At 41.1% G+C, this 15,668-nt stretch overlaps 1 long non-coding RNA gene and 1 pseudogene across 2 annotated transcripts in view; one reads left to right on the top strand and one right to left on the bottom strand.

The window, feature by feature from the left end:
- Positions 1-15,668, top strand: part of LOC123394739 — a 31,299-nt gene continuing 15,631 nt past the window's right edge. For both annotated transcript variants that reach the window (XR_006609485.1, XR_006609486.1), the window contains exon 1: positions 1-367. This is a non-coding gene — a long non-coding RNA (uncharacterized LOC123394739). The remainder of the gene's footprint in view (positions 368-15,668) is intronic.
- Positions 11,520-12,368, bottom strand: LOC101673797 (annotated as a pseudogene).

Below are 15,668 nucleotides of genomic sequence, written 5' to 3'. Positions count from 1 at the left end.
CCCTGCCAGACTCTGAATTCCTTGTCTTAAAACCCTCACCTTGTTGGGGTGACCAATCCTAAATCAAGACATCACCATCCTTACCTAATCCTAACCAAGACTTCCTCACCAAAAAGGCCTTCCTTAAGCCAGGCTCGAATATCTCATAACATCCTGGCTTCACCTCCCCACCCCAAATTCTGTCAAGGTTGCTGTCTTTTACTGCAGTAAGAATAAGCTCAGCTTTGTCTTATCAGCAATTCATCTCGGTGATATCTACAGAGAGCCGACATTCCACGTGGATTAGCGAACTGAAGTCTGGAACCAGAATGACAAGGGAGGAGTTGAAGTCAGAGCTCTGGCACTTGGACAAGTCACTAATTTTCAGGTGCGTCTTCTGGAAAATGTATGTGTATAAAATATATATGTAAATGTATAGTGTGTACACAAGGGCTTATGTGGTAAAGAACAATTAATAAATGTTTCTTACGTTGCCCTTCCTTTGCTTTTTTTGGTTGCCTGCTGGGGAGGGGTAAACTGGCTAAATGACTATACTGTCTGCTCAAGCCATCACTTTCAGGTAAACTCTTTTTTTTTTTTAATATTTTATTTATTTATTTGTCAGAGAGAGAGAGAGAGAGAGAGAGCAAGAGCGAGCACAGGCAGAGTGGCAGGCAGAGTCAGAGGGAGAAGCAGGCTCCCTGCGGAGCAAGGAGCCCGATGTGGGACTCGATCCCAGGACGCTGGGATCATGACCTGAGCCAAAGGCAGCTGCTTAACCAACTGAGCCACCCAGGCGTCCCTCGGGTAAACTCTTGTGGGCCCCGAGTCAGCCACCATATCACTTCAGCCTGTGACGTGAAGACCATGGAGGATGGGGGTATTTGTTCCTGCCCGAGTTTTCTCTCTCTCTCTTCTTTTCTTTTTTCTTTCTTTCTTCCTTCTTTCCTCCCTCTTTCCCTCCCTTTCTTCCTTCCTTAAGATTGGTTCATTTAGTTTAGAGAGTGAAAGAGAGCACACACACGAACAGGAGGAGCAGAGGGAGAGGAAGAGAGAGAATCTCAAGCAGACTCTGCACTGAGCACAGAGACCAATGCAGGGCTTGGTCTCATGGCCCCAAGGTCGCAACCTAAGAGAAACTGGGAGATGGATGTTCAACCAACTACACCACCCTGATGCCCCATGATAGTTTTCTGAAGGGAAAGCAGGTGGGACCCAGAGCAAGTATTAAACTGGGTGGCTCAGTCTGTTGAGCATCTGCCTTTGGTTCAGGTCAAGATCCCAGAGCCCCGGGACTGAGACCCCGCATTGGGCTCCTAGCTCAGCAAGGAGTCTGCTTCTACCTCTGTTCCTCTCCCTGCCTGTGTGCTCGTGCACACATGCTTGTGCTCTCTCTCTCTCTCTCTAATAAATAAATCTTAAAAAAAATAAACTTTTTATCTGCAGAGAGATAGTAACTGATCCAAAATCCTGTGGCTGGAGGGCTGAGGAGGACCAGCACTCAGCTCCTTTGTTCCTCAGAACCTTGTGGGCTTGCGTGAGGTGTGCTATCAGGTCATCTCCCGGGTCTTCATCACTCTGTGCACTGCCTCTTCTCCTCCTCCTTTCTCACTTCCTGTGCCAGTTAGTGCTTCCTTGACTCTCAGGTCCAAATTTACCCTCTTCACCTGCGGGTGGGAAAATGGGTCAGGACCCTTGAAATTGTCTTCTACTAGCTGCACAGTGTTCAGTTCCGTAAGAGGTGTTTGAAGAGACACTGCCGGAGGACAGGATTTCCTACCAAGGTCCGATGTGTTTGCCCAGCAGGCTCATTTAGATGCTGGGCTTCACTAATGCTGCTTCTTCAGCATGCAAGTCCCACAGTGCACAGAAGCCGGCCCCATCTATTGTCCAGAAGTTTGCCTGGCACTCATCTTGAATGGTTTTACAGCAAGGTGCCTCTCTGAGGAGAGATTTTCCCCAGCAAGTTACCAGTGGGTTTCCGGCAACTTCTGCTGGCATGACACCACAACGACTTCTCTTTCATCCACTTAGTCATGACCCGGAATTCTCAAAAAGATCTGGATTTCAGCATTCAGGGAGGGGTATTTGAATTCCAGTTAACACACAGTGTTATATTAGTTTCAGGTGTACAACAAAGTGATGCAACACCTCCATACATCACCTGGTGCTCATCACAAGTGCTCTCCTTAATCCTCACCACCTGTTTCACCCATACCCGCCCCCACCTCCCCTCTGGTAACCATCAGTTTGTTCTCTAGAGTTAAGAGTCTGTTTCTTGGTTTGCTTCTTTCTTTTTTTCCCTTCACTCATTTTTTTTGCTTCTTAAAATCCACATATGAGTGAAATCCTGTGGAATTGTCATTACCTGACTTATTTTGCTTAGCATAATATTCTCTAGCTCCATTCACCTTCCTGCAAATGGCAATATTTTATTCTTTTCTACAGCTGGGGGGGGGATGGGCAAAGGGAGAGGGAGAGAGAGAATCTTAAGGAGGCTCCACGCCTAGCCTGGAGCCCATAACAGAGCTCAATCTCAGGACCCTAAGATCACCACCTGAGCTGAAATCAAGAGTCAGACACTTAACTGACTGAACCACCCAGGCGCGTATCTTGCTTTCACATAAACTTATTTTCTTCCAAAGTTCTGTCTATAAGAGACAAAAGGCAAATGTATATAAGAGAAATTCATTTCTCCCTCTAATACATGTTTGACTTTTATTTATTGACAAGTAACACCCTTGTTTCATTACCTTAAAAAAACATTTGCCATCGCTCAGCCCCAATATACATTACAAAGCATGCCAGAGTTTCTGATAGTAACCGGTCACAATGATTGCAATCTCCTTCTTCAATAAAATGTGTATGTTTATTTATCTTTAAAATTTTAAGTTTAAAAAAACTTTAACTTCGAGGAACAAAACAGGTTGTGAACAAAATATACGTAGAAATAATTTATGAAAGGAGGAATAATTAGCATTTATTTCTAAAATTGCTTCCCCATCTGTACTGACCTCTCATTGACTGAAGTTATTTTTGCATTTTTTAAAAGATTTTATTTATTTATTTGACAGAGAAAGAGATCACAAGTAGGCAGGGAGGCAGGCAGAGAGAGAGAGAGAGAGAGGGAAGCAGGCTCCCTGCTGAGCAGAGAGCCCGATGTGGGGCTCAATCCCAGGACCCTGAGATCATGACCTGAGCTGAAGGCAGAGGCTTTAACCCACTGAGCCACCCAGGCACCCCTATTTTTGCATTCTTTTAACCCACAAGGCAGCTGCCCTTTGATCATGTTTCTCATTCTTTTCAATACTTCTAAGTCTTTTATACTGATGCCAAAGTATCAGATGTAACAGTGAATATCTATCTTTGAGAATACAGCAAGATAGTGGCTCCTCTGTGGCTCAGTCGGCTGGGTGTTAGAATCTTGGTTTCACCTGAGGCCATGATCCTGGGGTCCTGGGATTGAGCCCTGGGTAGGGGCTCCCTGCTAGTGGGGAGTCGGCTTGTCTCCCTCTTCCTCTATCCCTCCCCCTGCTCATGCTCTCTCTCTCTAAAATAAGTAAGTTTTAAAAAATGGATACAGCAAGCTAATTTACTGTAGGATAAAATGTAATTAGTGAGCATAACTAATATACAATGAATTTCACATACTTAAAGAGTACATTTTGATGGCTTTTGAAAGATGTACACAGATCACCAATCAAGATAAAGAGTATTTCGGCACACCTGGGTGGCTCAGTTGGGTGAGAACCCCCCTTCGGCTTGGGTCATGATCCCGGAGTCCTGGGATAGACCCCAGATCGGACTTCCTGCTTGGCAGGGAGCCTGCTTCTCCCATCTCCCGCTCTTGCATGCGCTCACTCTCTATCTCTCCCTCTCAAATAAATAAAATCTTTTTTTATATAAAAAAAGATTTTATTTATTTATTGGACAGAGAGAGAGAGAGAGATCACAAGTAGGCAGGCAGAGATGCAGGCAGAGAGGAGAAGGAAGCAAGCTCCCCGCTGAGCAGAGAGCCCGATGCGGGGCTCCATCCCAGGACCCTGGGATCATGACCTGAGCCGAAGGCAGAGGCTTAACCCACTGAGCCACCTAGGTGCCCCACTAATAAATAAAATCTTAATAAAAAATGATAAAAAATATTTCATTCCCCCAAAGCTTCTTCATATCCCTTTGTAATCTTTCCCTCCTGCACTCTTCATCCCCTTTCCCCAGGCAAGCACTGCTGTATTTTTCGTTGCTGGTGATTATTTTGCATATTTCAGAGTTTTATACAAGTGGAATCATGTAGTACATACTCATTTCTGTTTGTTTGTTTTTTAATACAGCAAAGGTATTTTGAAATTAATCCCTATTACTATATGTACCACTAGCCCATTCCTTTTTATTGTTTTAAAAAATATTTTATTTTTATGTCATCTCCACTTCCAATGTAGGGCTCAATCTCACAAGCCCAAGATCAAGAGTTGCATGCTCTACCCACTGAACCTGTCAGGCGCCCCTCCTTTTTATTGTTTAATAATATACCACCACATGATACATCACAATTTTTTAAGTTCATTCATTGATGGACATTTGGGATATTTCTAGTGTTTATAAAGCTGCTATGAACATTTATATCCAAATCTTCATGTAGATGTAGGCTTTTATTTTTCTTTCATTGGACAAGTAACTAAAAGAGGAATAACTGAATCATATGGCTGGCATATGTTTAATTATTTGATAAAGTGTTAACTTTTAAGTGATTGCACTGTTTTACATACACGGGAAGAGTTCCAGTTGCTCCACATCCTTGCCAAAACTTGGTGTGCAGTAGTAGCCTCTGATGATTTTAATTTGCATTTCCTTGAACTAATGATGTTGAACATCATCCATTTATCTTCTTTTATGAAGTATAGATTCAATTTTTTTGCCCATTTTTAAATTGGGTTGTTTTCATATTATTGAGATTTGAGAGATTTTTTAATGAAGATTTTATTCATTTGAGGGAGAGAGAGGGAGAGAGAGAGAGAGAGAGAGCACACACACAAGCTGGGGGGGAGGAGCAAAGGAAGAGGGAGAAGCAGGCTCTCTGCTGAGCAGGGAGCTCAATGTGAGACTCACTCCCAAGACCCTGGGATCATGACCTGAGCCGAAGGCAGACGTTTAACCCACTGAGCCTCTCAGGTGTCCTGAGATTTGAGAGTTCTTTACATATTCTAGATACTAGTCATTTATCAGATATGTGATTTACATCTATTCTCTCCCAATCTGCAGCTTGTCTTTTTATTCTCTTAATAATGTTTTTTTAAAGAACAGAAGTTCTTAATTTAATTGAAGTCCAACTTATCATTTCTTTAATGTATCATAGTTTGGGTCATATCTAAGAAAACAACACCTAATGTCACAGGTATTTTATTTCATGTTTTTCTAGAAGTTTTATAGTATAGGTTTTGCACTTTTGTTCCTGATCCATCTCTAGCTAATTTTTAGTACATGGCATGAGATATAATGTTTGCTTTTTTGCATAACGATATCCAACTGTTCTAACAAAATTTGTTGAATAAACTAATCTTGCTGTGCTGTATTGCCATGGCACCTATGTAAAAAATCAACTTAGATGTAAAAAATCATCTAAGTAGGTATGGGGGTCTATTTATGGATTTCCTATCTTCATCAATTGATATGTTTATGAATCTTTATACCAATACCAACTGCAACTTTACAAGTCCTGAATTCAATTGATAAAGGTCTCCAACTTTTCTCCTCTTTTTGCAAGTTGTTTTGAGTATTCTAGGTTATTTGTATTTTATTTTTTTGAGAAAGAGAGTAAGAGAGAGAGAGAGAGAGAGAGAGAGACGGAGCACAAGTGGTGGAGAGAGGCAGAGGAGAGGGAGAAGACTCCCTGCTGAGCAGAGAGCCCGATGTGGGACTCGATCCCAGGACCCAGGATCATGACCTGAGCTGAAGGCAGAAGCTTAACCAATTGAACCACCCAGGTGTCCTGGTTACTTGTATTTTAATATAAATTTTAGAATTCTCTTGTTAAGTTTCACAAATTATAATGCTCGGATTTTAACTGGGTTGCTTTGAATTGATGTCTTTATAATACTAAGTCTTCTAAGCCAGGAATGTGGTATTATTTCTACTTTTATTTAGGTCATATTTAATTTCTCTAAGCAGTGTTTGTTACATTTTCAGTCTGCAAGTATCACACGTCTTTTGTCAGATTCTTTCATAGTTATTTTATATTTCTTGTGCCCCTGTAAAAGATATTTTTATAACTTCAGTTTCCAATTTTTCATTGCTACTATATAGAAATGTAATTATTTTCCGTACTGTTCTTATACTCTACAACTTACTGAACTCACTTATTAAAGTACCTTTTATGTTATTTCAGAAGATTTTTTTACATAGGAAAGTATATTATTTGTGAATAAAGACAGTTTTATTCTTCCCTTCCAATGTGGATGCCTTTTGCTTCTCTTACCTTCTTGCACTGGCTACAATGTCCAGTATAATTTTGAGCAGAATTGGTAAGGGGAAATATTCTTGCCTTGTTCCTGATGTTAAAGAGAAAGCATTCAGTCTTTCACCATTATGTATAAGGTTAGTTGCATTTTTTCATAGATGCCTTTTATGAGGTTATGAATGCTCCTTTCTATTCCTAGTTTGTTGAGAGTCTTTACTGATTACTTTTTTAAAAAAAAGATTTTATTTATTTGAGAGAGAGAAAGCACGTGGCAAGAGTGGGTGGAGGGGCTGAGGGACAGGGAGAAGCAGATTCCCTGCTAAGCAGGTAACCAGATGTGGGGCTCAATCCCAGGACCCTGGGTTCATGACCTAAGCTGCCATGAAATGCTTAACCTATTGAGCCACCCAGTTGTCCCTTAACTGATTACTTTTTTTTTTTAAGATTTTATTTATTTATTTGACAGAGAGAGATTACAAGTAGGCAGAGAGGCAGGCAGAGAGAGAGAGGAGGAAGCAGGCTCCCTGCTGAGCAGAGAGCCCGATGCGGGACTCGATCCCAGGACCCTGAGATCATGACCTGAGCCGAAGGCAGCAGCTTAACCCACTGAGCCACCCAGGTGCCCCAAATGATTCTTTTTAATATTAAACCAGCCTTGTATTCCTGGGTGAACCTAACTTGATCATGATTTATTATCCTTCTTATATATTACTGGATTCAATTTTCTATGGCAATCACAGGGCTTAACTATTACGTTTCCTGTTTTTGGTGATTATTGTCCTTCATTGCTTAATGACCAATGTTTTGAAAACTGTTGTTTCATAACTTTGTTCCTGTAAATCCAGACCCTGTTACTCCATCTCGGCTAGAAACAGAAATCCAAATGATGGATTAACATAAACTCTAAAGGAATCATGGCAAAAATGGTCTCTTTTAGTCTGCAAATTAATCAAGGTGTATGTTTCCATACTAAGTCACAGCAGAGACTCAGGAACAGAATAAATGGAAATAAAAATCCAAGGCTCAGGAGACATCTTCAGGTTTGAGGAAGTTAGACTTTGATGGTGTTGTTAACACTTCTATTTGAAAAATAAATATCTAAGGAAAGTAGAAATAGCTTCTCTTCTGTTGGTATTATTTACATTTCTTTTTTTAATGTCATATTAGTCACCATACAGTACATCATTAGTTTTTGGTGTAATGTTCCACGGTTCGTTAGTTGCATATAACACCCAGTGCTCATCCCAACATGTGCCCTCAATATCCACCACCTGGCTACCCTATCCTCCCACCCCATCTCCCCTCTGAAACCCTCAGATTGTTTGCCGGGGTCCATAGTCTCTCATGGTTCATCTCCTTCTGTGATTTTTCCCCCTTCAGTTTTCCCTCCCTTTGCCTGTTCTCCTCCGTGTTATTCCTTATGTTCCACTTATAAGTGAAACCACATGATAATTGTCTTTCTCTGCTTGACTTATTTCACTTAGCACAATCCCCTCCAGTCTATCCATGTCAAAGCAAATGGTGAGTACTCATCCTTTCTGATGGCTGAGTGATGTTCCATTGTATATGTGGACCACATCTTCCTTATCCATTCGTCTGTTGAAGGGCATCTCACCTCCTTCCACAGTTTGGCTATTGTGGACATTGCTGCTGTGAACATTGGGGTACATGTATTTCTTCTTTTCACTACATCTGTATCTTTGGGGTAAATACCCAGCAATGCAATTGCTAGGGTGTAGGGTAGCACCATTTTTAACATCTTGAGGAAGTCAAGGGTGGTATCGTATAGCTTAAAAGGCATTCAATATTCATGGAATTGCTCATCACAGAAATTCAACTTTTAAGATAAGTATACTTGTTACTGGTTGTTACATAAGCTCAAGAATAGTTCAACTTTGAGAATATATTCCAACTACTCCAATCTTTTCTTTTTTGAAAAGTTAAAAATTCCTTGGTTTTTTATTGCTGGTACCACTACCACAATTTACAAGGCAATATACCTGATGTAATGAAAAGAAAAAGAAAAAGACAAAGCTACAACAGATAAAAGACCTCAGGAATGTACATCTAATTGACACTACATTGCATTAAACAGTAGCTGCACTTTTTGCAAACTGTGGTTATGATAGCCCTGAACAAGAAGAGTTTCCTGTTTAAGCTGCAGTAACTTTTCTGACTATGGATCATCGTTCCTTTTGTGGCAGATATTTACAGTTCCTCTAATGCATTTGGGATGACTGTCTTAAAGTAACCTGAAGCTTTCCTGACAACTCCTCACTCTCTCTCCTGCTAAGAACTGTAACCCTTTTCTTATGAAAAATTTTTAGAACCTTCTGCTACCATATGCACCAGATCCATAACCACCACCATAGGGACTGCCCGGGCTTCTTCCACCAAAACTGCCCCCCTTCACAGGTCCGTAATTGAATTGCTGTTGTCCACTATAATTTCCAAAATCATTATAGTTCCCACCACCACCATAGTTACCACCTCCAAAATTTCCTCCTTCATTGTAACCACCATATCCTCCACCACCACCTCCATATCCACATCCTTGGTTTCCATATCCTGGTCCACTACCACCATAGCCTCCTCTACTACTATAACCAGGACCACCACCATAGTTGCCACTATTACCTCCAAATCCATTTTATCCACCAGCACCTCCTCCATAACTACCTCTGCTGCCACTATCTCCACCACCATAGCCTCCTCTTCCACCAAAGTTTCCACCATGGCCAAAGTTACCACCACCTCCAAAGTTTTCTTTTCTTTCTTTTTTTTTTTTTAATATTTTATTTATTTATTTGACAGACAGAGATCACAAGTAGGCAGAGAGGCAGGCAGAGAGAGAAGTGGAAGCAGGCTCCCCGCTGAGCAGAGAGCCCGATGTGGGGCTCGATCCCAGGACCCTGGGATCATGACCTGAGCCGAAAGCAGAGGCTTTAATCCACTGAGCCACCCAGGCACCCCACCTCCAAAGTTTTCTTCACAACCCATGAAGTTGCCAGATCCACCTCCACAACCTGTTTGTGATCCAGCATACTGCAATTCTTGTTGAGAAAGCACCTTTTTCACTTCATAATTATGCCATTTTAATAGTGTGGTATTTCTGAACAACTATTTTATCAACTGTATTATGATGATGTATCAAAAGTTACAAAAGCAACTCCTCTCTTTTTTCCACTCTGTCTGTCTTCCATAACATTTATGGTTTCAATCTTGTCATACTTTTCAAAGTAGTCTCTCAAATTATATTCTTCTACATCTTCTTTAATACTACCAACAAAAATTTTCTTCACTGTTAGATGAGCACCGGGCTTTACAGAATCCTTGCTAGAAACAACTCTCTTTGGTTCCACTGCACGCCCATCAACCTTGTGTGGTTGATTGCTGCATCCACCTTTTCAACACAAGAGTAAGTCACAAAACCAAAACCCTTAGAACGTTTTGTTTGGGGGTCTCTCATCACCACACAATCTGTAAGTGTACCTCGTTTTTCAAAATGTTCTCTTAAACTACCATCTGTATTTTCAAAGCTCAAACCACCAATAAACAGTTTTTTCAACTGCTCTGGTTCCTTTGGATCATGGCCCTCCTCACCCTGGTGGCAGCAGTGATGGCTGGAGTTGGGCCAGGGCGACTGGGCAGTGGCTCTACCACCATTTTGAGACTGGGCTCACCTCTTTGAACTCAAGTTCAATATGGGACTGAGAGCCCAACTACTCCAATCTTTTTAAACTCCAAGGCAAAATTAAACCTCCCCAGCAAAAACTGTGGTTCCAGAAACATCTGATGTTTATAAACAGAAGCTTATGTGTGAAGACCATCTCTCCCTAATTTGTTAGCAGTTCAATATTGCACTGACAGACTAACTGGAATGATCTATAAGCTAGAACTTAATTGTGTTGGCCAATGTAGCTATAGAATCACTCTCCTCGAGTATTCATTTTCTTTTCCGAAGGATCTGAATTTAATTTCACTTTTTAATGATGTATTCATTAATTCACATAATGGTGCTTTTAAAAAGGTCTTGAGATACGGTCTCAGGATCTACGTGGAAGGCTCAGGTCCAGCAGGAAGAAGACACAGCCACAATAGCTTCCTTTAGATACATTCTTCTTATCTCTGCAGTAACTCACTTTCCCCAAAGTGAACTGAGCTTCCTCTGAGAAGGTTGTATAAACCCTTTTCACTTTCATCATACTTGACTGTTTTACTAGGCAAAGATCCAAGGGAAAGCTACCATCATAATTTTTTAAATTTAAATTTAATCTCCTTTGAATAGAATGAAATCTCAGCCACTGGAGCACATTAATTAATATGGCACTTTATACACATGACAGTTGGAGATCTCCTGCTTCACATTTTCCATCAATGAGCTTTCCATTTTTCCAAAATGTAGTATTTATGAAGCAGCTAAATTTCTCTGCTCAAAAAACCATTAATAGAATGACAGCATACTTTAAAGAGGTATTTACAAGATTGCGTACTTTGAGCTATAGTTTCAGATTGACCTAAATTAAAATCTTGGCTTTATTACTTAACAGCTGTGTAAGTGCTTCAGTTTCCTCATTTGTTCAGTTTATTTTTTCCCTGAAGATTTATTTACCCATTTAAGAGAGAGAGAGAGAGAGCAAGGAGGTGGAAGGAGAGGGAGGGAGAGACAGAGATTCTCCAACAGACTCCCCACTGAGTGTGGAGTACTATGTAAGGCTTGACCCCACAACCTCAATGTCATGACCTGACCTCAAATCAAGAGTTAGTCACTCAACTGACTGAGCCACCTAGGCGCCATCCCCCCGCCCATGCTTTTAGCTTAAATGCATTTTATTTGAAGATACCCTGACAAGTTTTTTTTTTTCAAGATTTTATTTATTTATTTGACAGAGAGAGATCACAAGTAGGCAGAGAGGCAGGCAGAGAGAGAGGAGGAAGCAGGCTCCCTGCTGAGCTGAGAGCCCAATGCGGGGCTTGATCCCAGGACCCTTGGATCATGACCTGAGTCGAAGGCAGAGGCTTTAACCCACTGAGCCACCCAGGTGCCCCCTGACAAGTTTATTTTTTAATCTTTCTTTCTTTCTTTCTTTCTTTCTTTTTTCTTTCTTTTTTTATAAAATCACTCCACTTGAGATAAATCAAGGTCAAAATAAATGAAGAGATCAAGATGACATCAGTTCCATTTGTCTAAGTCCTGGTGTCATGTGGATGAAGAGCAGCAGTCAGCGATGACAACAGGTGATACATCCAAAGTCATAGCCAAATTCATTAACATTTTTCCATTTCCACACCATCCTTAAAGAAAATCCTGTGTGGGGTCCTGCCATCCTCAGAATAGTCCCACAGAGCAACCATGCCCTCTCGGTCCATGTTTTCATCAGGAAAGAACTGGTAGTTTTTGCAGTTAGCAAGGATGTGCTTGATGTGTTCTGCAGCCCCTGTCATAAAAGGTTTTACTCTTTCTGGCTGCTGTTCTTCAAGTTTGCCTTTGACTGATTTGATGTAATCTTTGATGTGCTTCTTGTAGGCTTCTTTGGTGCAGCTGGTTTCCGTAAGTGATGGTTCAGGACAGTATCACCACCAGCGGTGACTGGGTTTTCTGTACCTTCACTCTCGGGGCCTCATGTGGAGACGTTTCCACCAATGAGCAAGTCATCAGTGTTGCCCTCTGTCCTCCTGACCATCCTCCCCTCCACCTCCAGGCACAGCCCCTGTGTCATCTCCCAGATCTTGTAGATGGTGGACAACATCTCATCCTAGCGGATGAGGTCCCAGGAGATGATCACGATGGTGGTTGGAGATAAAGGGTGATGGTGCTAGCTTAGCAGAGCCGGGAACTCTGAGCAGACGTGGTGCAGCCAGAGCAGTGCTTGCAAGAGGTTGCGGAGGGTGAAAAGAAAGCTCAGTTTCCTCATTCTTAAAAATGGGATATGAAAAAAAAAAAAAGAAAAAAAATGGGATATGACTAGTATCTAACTCATGAGACCATAGAAATGAATAAATGGGTGCTCAGTTTTACAAGTTCATTATATATTTTGAATACTAAACTCTTATTTGATATGTCATTTGCAAATATCTTCTCCCATTCAGTTGTTTGCTGGTTATTTTTGGGATTTTGCTTTTGCTTTTGCTTTTGTTTTCCTTGCCTCAGGGGACCTATCTAGAAAAAAGTTGCTATAGCCAATGTCAGAGAAATTACTGTCTGTGTTCCCTTCTAGGATTTTTATAGTTTCAGGTCACACATTTAGGTCTTTAATCCATCTTGAGTTTATTTTGTGTATGGTATAAGAAAGTGGTTCAGTTTCATTCTTTTGCATGTTGCTCTCCAGTTTTCCCAACACCATTTGTTGAAGATACGTTTTCCTGATACCACATTTTCTTTATCTGTGTCATCCAGTGATGGACATTTAGGTTGTTTCCATGTCTTGGCTATTGTAAATAATGTTACAGTGAACATGAAGTTACATCTATCTTTTCAAATTAGTGATTTTTTATTTTTTTTTGATTTTTAAAAGATTTTATTTATTTGCCAGAGAGAGAGATCACAAGTAGACAGAGAGGCAGGTGGTGGTGGGGAGAACAGGCTCCCCGCTGAGCAGAGAGCCCAATGTGGGGCTCGATCCCAGGACCTTGAGATCATGACCTGAGCTGAAGGCAGAGGTTTAACCCACTGAGCCACCCAGGTGCTTTTTCAAAAAATGATTTTATTTATTTTTGTGAGAGAAAGAGGGAGCAGGAGCAGTGGGGAGGGGCAGAGGGAGAAGCAGAGTGAGCTGGACACAGGGCTCTATTCCAGGACCCTGAGCCAGAGGCAGATGCTTAACTGAGCCATCCAGGGGCCTCTAAATTAGCACTTTTTAAAAAAATATTTTATTCATTTATTTAACAGAGATCACAACTAGGCAGAGCAGCAGACAGAGAGAGGGGGAGAACAGGCTCCCTGCTGAGCAGAGAGCCTGATGCGGGACTTGATCCCAGGACCCTTGGACCATGACCTTAGCTGAAGGCAGAGGCTTAACCCTCTGAGCCAACCAGGTGCCCCTAAATTAGCACTTTGTAAAAAAGATTTATTTATTTATTTTAGGGGGAAGAGACAGAAGGAGAGGGAGAGAGAGTCTTAAGCAGACTCCACACTGAACACAGAGCCTGATATGGGGCATGATCTCACAACTCTGAGATCACGACCTGAGCAGAAATCAAGAGTTGTATCCTTAATAAATTGCCACCGAGGCACCCCTGTTTTGTTTTGTTTTCAGACAAATACCTAGAAGTATAATTGCTGGACCCTGTGGTAGTTCTATTTTTAATTTTCTGGGGAAACTCCATACTGTTTTCCATAGTGGTTGTACCAACTTATATTTCAACCAACTGTGTACAAGGAGTCCCTTTTTCCCACATCATTGTCTATACTTGTTTTTTCATCCTTTTGATAATAGTCAGGTATGAGATGCTGTCTCTTTGTGGTTTAGATTTCCATTTTGAATAACCCTTCTTTACCGTAGAAATCACTTACTTCCTCACTGAGCATATGAGGAGCCCAGAAAGATCTGTGTCACAAACTAGTATGTGATTGACATCCTTAAATTTTTTAGTGCACCAAAATTTACACAGAATATATTTACTTGAATGTGGCATTTACCCCCACAAGGATATGGGTCCAGAATTCTTCATGGGATTGGCGGCCTTTAAACTGTGTAGTACACTCAACTTTATATGCAGTAAATCTAATTTTATAAGGCCATCATTAACCTCCATACTGGCCATATAAAGAATCTTTCTAAGATTCATGGCAAAGACTGGAATGTGGCTCTCAGTCCTTGAATAGCACAGTATATCCAAGTGTAAGTGAAATAAGTATAAATTGATATGGCCATCACTTACCCCCACCTTAACATATGACAAGGCCATAAATAACCAGGGACTTTGACTAGTACTTCTTCAGTTGTATAGTGTACCCAAATGTACAAGGATACATTTATTGTCATGCGACCATTATCTATCCCCACACTGAGCATATGAAGAGATTAGAAAGATCCATGGCATAGACTGGGATCACCACTTCTGTTTTGCAGTGTACTTAAAATACATACATTTAAAATACACATCTAATTTCATGTGGCCAACACAAACTTCCACACTGAATATATGATAGATCTAGAAAGATTCATGAGATAGATTATAATATTAATAGAATCCCTTAAAGTGTGGAGTATGTTCACATTTACTTTTACGAGACTGTCCCTAACTACACATTAACCACAGGAGGAGACCAGAAAGTTTCATGGTATACACAACATAAATGACACCAACTGAGTTGTGCACTGTAATTATCAGTATTTACCTCTATTTTGAGCATGTCAGGAATCAAGAAATAAACCTGGCATAGATTTTGATTTGAATGGCAACTTCTGGGTGTGCAGTATTCACAACTGAAGATGGAATAAGTCTTCTGTTATGGGGCCATTTTTACCTCCACAGTGAAGATATAAAGAGTCCAGAAAGATCTCTGGATTGCTTCTCAGCCTTTTGGCTAAGATGAAGTGCAGAAAAATCTGTGGAACAGAACAGAATGTGAATGCCCCCCTTAAGTTGTGCAGTGCACCCAGCTATATACAGAATGCCTACTTTCACGTAGCCATCACTTACCTTCATGTTCAGTACATTAAAAATCAAGAATTTTAAATTAACTATAGACTGTACAGGGATTAGTACCCCTGGATCTGTAGTGTTTTCAACTATGTATAGACTAAGCATATTTTTATGTGTCATTCAGTAATTTGCATTCACAGATGAGTAGCTCTGAATCTTTTATGGTGTACACCATGGAAGAAAGAGCATCCCTTCAGTTATTAAGTGTAGTAAACTGTACATGGTATACCTCTTTCCAATATCTATCCATTCTTTCTTCTCTGAATCCCCAAGTTCAGATTCCCAGAGTTTTAGCCAGGTCAATAGACACCAAGATAAAGACAATAGTTCTCAGCCTCCATTGTAACTAAGTGTGGCTAGATAACTAAATTCTGGATCGTGTGTTTAAGATATGGGAAACTCCCAGGAAGTGTCTGGCACTTCCTGGCAGAGAGAGAGAGAGGGAAGAAGGCTCCCTGCTGAGCAGAGAGCCTGATGTGGGACTCGATCCCAGGACCCTGAGATCACGACCTGAGCTGAAGGCAGAGGCTCAACCCACTGAGCCACCCAGATGCCCCCAGGAAGTGTCTTTAAAAGGAAGTAGACACTC

The sequence above is a fragment of the Mustela putorius genome, unplaced genomic scaffold, assembly GCF_011764305.1.
Source record: "Mustela putorius furo isolate JIRA1106 unplaced genomic scaffold, ASM1176430v1.1 tig00003836_pilon_pilon_pilon, whole genome shotgun sequence".
NCBI lineage: Eukaryota > Metazoa > Chordata > Mammalia > Carnivora > Mustelidae > Mustela > Mustela putorius.
Note: the sequence above shows the minus strand (reverse complement) of the source record. Positions and strands in the feature narration are given on the sequence as shown.